The following is a 5,011-nucleotide window of genomic DNA, read 5'->3' as shown; positions in this document are numbered from 1 at the left end:
GCTGCATCGAAGCTGCCCGAATGGTGCATTTAGCCACCACAACCCTGCAGAAAGTTGTGGCTTCAAGTAACCTCCACAGTGTGTTTTAACAATAATACAGAATAGATGGGAGTGCCCAGTGGAGGCTGCTGGCCCTGATTGCAGTGTGCCCCACAGACATCAGAGCCACCAGCATCCACTGGAAGTGCCATGAATGTCATTTCGAAAGAAGAAACGGTCCATGTAACAGCCATCTAAAGGAAGAAGCATTTGTCATTCATTGGGATGGGATCTAGAAGAGCCAGGGGACTTGAGGCAGGGAACAGAAAACTGCCTTTTAAAGCGTGAGTTGTAATCTTTGTTCCAGAAATCTGTATTTGGTGTGGCAACATAGAATCATAGTATCGCAGAGTTGGAAGGGGCCTACAAGGCCATCGAGTCCAACCCCCTGCTCAATGCAGGAATCCACCCGAAAGCATCCCTGACAGATGGTTGTCCAGCTGCCTCTTGAAGGCCTCTAGTGTGGGAGAGCCCACAACCTCCCTAGGTCACTGATTCCATTGTCGTATTGCTCTAACAGTCAGGAAGCTTTTCCTGATGTCCAGCTGGAATCTGGCTTCCTTTAACTTGAGCCCGTTATTCCATGTCCTGCACTCTGGCTTTGATGACAGGAGACACTAGAAACCATGTACCTTGGATGAGGAGAATGTTTTCCCTCGGCTCTGCCCCTTTTCAGCAGGGTCCCAGAGTACCACTTTTGAGGCAACTGCGTTATTTCTGCACACTGTGAACATATCAGATGATTGTGCCATGTTTGTGCCTGTTAATGAGCTCCTATATCCTCCTACAGTCAGTGGCATTTTCCTTTAGTGGGAGAAAGAATCTCGTGACTCAGCGTCATATGTAGCCTGGCCCTAAGTGGGGGGAAAATGGGGTTTCACGTTTTATGTTCTAGAAAGGGATAATTAAGCTTTCCTTAGACTTACAATTGAAGATTTCCCATGTAAAACTGTTCAAGACCACACATGCATTAAAATAAACATCCAGGGCTGGAGGTGGGCTTGGGACATTTCTTCACCTCAAAGTGGAGATCTGTGTGGTCTCCTAGGCTCCCTCAATATAAATCTACGAGATTAATACCAGAAAGTACCACTTTTATCTTTTGATCTTTGCCTTTTAAGCTATTTAACCGCTCTGATAGAAGATACGTCTATTGGTGAAATGGAGCTTTGGCTTTGTCGTTTTCTTCAAACAAAAGTTACATGGATTCTCATGGTTACTCTGCATAACATGTTACAGTTGGTGCTTACTGCAAGGGTGGGGTGTGTATGCACCAGCAAATGTGAACTGGTTGAGCAAACTGCAAGTGTAAGTTGGTTGAGGTCAGCAGCTGGGTTCACCTCATTTCATTTCCAGAGGCAACCTCAGGCTGTAGACTTGGGAAGCCATGAAGGGAAGCAAGGGGGAGATCTGATCCATGAAGCACAACCCAATGGGAAGCTCTCCTGCACAACCAGCCCCGTTGAAATAAACTGGTGCTGCTCAAGATCATTGTGATGCTTTTGCACAGTTGTCACTCATTTCAATGAAAGTTCAACAAAGAGACTTGTGGCACCTTAGTAATTAATACATGTATTATGGCCTAAGAGTTTGTAGGCAGAATATGGCTGTAGCTAGACCTAAGGTTTATCCCAGGATTGTCCCGGGGTCAACCCTGTTCATCTAAGTGCCACACAGGGCATCTAGCACTCAGGCAGGGACGAACCCAGGATGATCCTGGGATAAACCTTAGGTCTAGCTACGGCCTATGTCTCTTTGCTGTTTCTGCTGCAACAGATTAACATGGCAACCCTTCTAGAAATCACTTCAGAGGGTTGTGCCCTTAATTATGGTGCTATCCTATGCATGTTTAGACAGAAAAAAGTCCCACAGTTCCCACCATCCCTCAGCTGTAGGAACTGTAGGACTTTTTTTCTATCTAAACATGCATAGGATTGCGCTCTTTGTGTGTGTGTGTGGAGGAAAGCAATTTGGATGTTATCATGAAGGTAACAACAACCTGCTTTCTTTTCCACAGAAAGAAAGAAGAGTCTCAGGGCGTTACTAGACGAGGCCTTAGCGCGCCTTCTGACCCGGTTTCCCTGCTGTGCGTCCTGATGACGCACAGGGGAATCCGGAGGCAGGCCGCGCTGAGGCTTGGTCTAATGCGCCATAAGCAAATGCGCTTATGGCGCGCTTTTTCCCCAGCTCCGGCCTCAGGCCGGGGCTGGGGGAAGTGTGGTGACTTCCGCGGCTTTTCACGGCTCCTAGCTTACTCGCGAGGAGCCGTGAAAAGCTGCGGACCTGCCTGGCACAGCGCTCATAGGAGCGCTGTGCCCATCGGCGGGGGGGGGAAGAGAGGGGAGGGCGAAGGATGGCAGGGTGGGTGGCACGGGGGAGGGTGGGGGAGATCGCGCCGTGCGCCGCCCGAGCAAGCAGCCGAGTGGCGCTTGCCCAAGCGCCACTCGGCTGCTTGCTCGGGCGGCGCGTGGCGCGATCTCCCCCGCCCTCCCCCGTGCCACCCACCCTGCCATCCTTCGCCCCCCCCCCCCGTAAAAATAACCAAAACAACCGGACTTACCAGTCCGACGTCTTTGGACCACACCCGGCCCCTTTAAAATAAAATTAAAAATGGCGGACGCCGCAGGGACGTGACGTCCCTGCGTGTCCGACGTCTGGAACCCTGGGTGAGGCGCGCTAACGTTAGCGCACCTCGGCCCCGCCTCCCTGCCGGCATAAGCCGGCAGGTCTAGCAAAGGCCTCAGTCTTCTGACCAGCAGTTCTCACTTATCAGATAAATTAATTCTTCCATTGGATAAAGGTTAGGTATCCTATAGAAAATGACAAACGCAGGCTTCCCTAAGTGCTGTGTTCGTGGTACTTCTCACATCTTTGCAGCATCTCAAAATACTCTTGCATGCAACCCTTCTGTAACATTTTCTTCCTAGGTGTGGATCTACACTTCTGCTTATATCGATTTTTTGAGCCTTTGTAACGTTGTAACTTGTATCGCTACCTTGTATACTGTTGCTCAGTAGTGTTACTTACCTTTTCTTGTAACGTTGTTGTGGAGCACACTGTTTGTTGCCTCATTGTCTGTGTAGTTTCTTCTTCTCGTTTCTGTGATCCTGGCAATTCCCAGACTGTCCTTTCTCTGTGCCTCCCACTTCCTTGTTTTTGTATTTTCCGCGCCTCTCTAGCTAACATTCCTTTATGCGCATGCTCTTAATTTCAAACCTTTGTGGCGGGAGTTCTTCAGAGAGAGTGGTTGGTGGACTGTCGGAGTTCTCTGTCTCTTGAGGAAAGTATAGGGAAGCCTGATGAACGGAATGTGTTAAATCTTTCTCATTTTTTAAACATTGACCCGTGGCATTACATGCAACCTGAGGTAGGTTTTTACCCGAGGTAGGCTGCATGTAATGCCATGGAAATAATGTTTAAAAAATGAGAAAGATTTAATACATTCCGTTCACCAGTTCTAACAACAGTTACTGAAGGCGCATAGAGGAAGTTACATCAGACAGGAAGCCCGGTGAGGGATCATGTGACATTAATTTTGAAATGCGACACAGAAGACATCGTAACAACGGAGCACATTGAAAGAAGTCTAATGACACAGAAGTGTTACAACGAAAGGTAAAACGGTACAAAACCTTTCTGTATAACGTTATAAGCAACACATCATGTGATCACTGACATCATCCAGAACTATCTATAACGTTACAGCTACAGTAATGTAGATTCGGCCTAGGACTGAATTTGGGGGTTGAGTTGTTTTATGATGAGGGCATAATCACTGTGTTCTCCTGCAAAAGCTAATGGATTCATTTCCTACTTTTCTACTTGTGGCTCTCCCAGAGGCAGCTGGTTGGCTGCTGTATGGACCCTTGGTCTGATCCAACATGGCTCTTCATACATTCTTAAGCTCAGTTAAAAGTTCTTGCACAGCTCTTGTTTGTTTCATTGAAGGTTACACAGGAGACCTTTCTGACGTATTTAGTGGGAAGCGATACCTCCAAATGTCTTGGATCAACCCTGTCCATTCCTAGGTACTCTCTCTTCTACAGTATTCTGCTTCATCGGGATAAAGAAGGGGATGTCACGGGCTCTCCCCTGAGTGGGGCTGCCTTTGATTTACCTGTATCCTCCATGGGACAATGCTGGGATCTGGATGCAGGTAACATGACACAGAGTAGTACTAAGAGAGGCAAGGTTGAAGAGAAGTTCTGGAGAGTCTGTGGGAGTTTTTCCTGGGACTCCTGAAAACCTTCTGCCCAACAATCCTTTCAGCTTCAAGTTAGTTCTAAAAGTTGAAGGAAGGGTCAGGCTATGTTCCAGAAGAGTGTCAGATTGCTGCTATAGGAGGCAAGAAGAGCTAGATAGAGAGGGCAGCTTCTATTTCCTGCATTACCATTGAAACTCTTCTTTCTTTCAGTTCTATCAGCAAGGCCTGCCCAAGATATTTTGCTGCTTGAGGCAAAAGCTAAAATGATGCCCTTGAACCCATATACAGAAGTTGAATCTTATTTTAATCGTGGTGAAACAGCTTTCTTGGCTTCGGCCCTACCACATCTGCTGCATGAGGTAGCTGCTTCATTCTGCCTAACGGTAGAGCCGACAGAGTCTGTCAGGTACTCCAGGAGGGCTTGAACCAGAAACCCTGTGACTTGAGGTTGAACCTGGCTTACTGAGTGTCAAGGCTGAGCCATGGGCAGTAGTCAGAAATGAACGAGAGAGAGAGGCTCGGAGTGTGGCAATGAGGGACAGGGCCTTTTCGGTGGTGGCCCCCAGACTATGGAATGATCTCCCTGATGAGGCTCGCCTGGCGCCAACGCTGCTATCTTTCCAGCACCAGGTTAAGACTTTCCTCTTTGCCCACATGTTTAGTTTTTTAACGGTTTTTAATGCTTTATGTGTGTATGTTCTGTGTTTTAGAATTTTAAATTTTGTATACTCGTTTTAATCTTAATTTTAGAATTTCTGTAAACTGCCC

This window comes from Elgaria multicarinata, chromosome 1 (assembly GCF_023053635.1).
Source record: "Elgaria multicarinata webbii isolate HBS135686 ecotype San Diego chromosome 1, rElgMul1.1.pri, whole genome shotgun sequence".
Taxonomy (NCBI): Eukaryota; Metazoa; Chordata; class Lepidosauria; order Squamata; family Anguidae; genus Elgaria; species Elgaria multicarinata.
Note: the sequence above shows the minus strand (reverse complement) of the source record.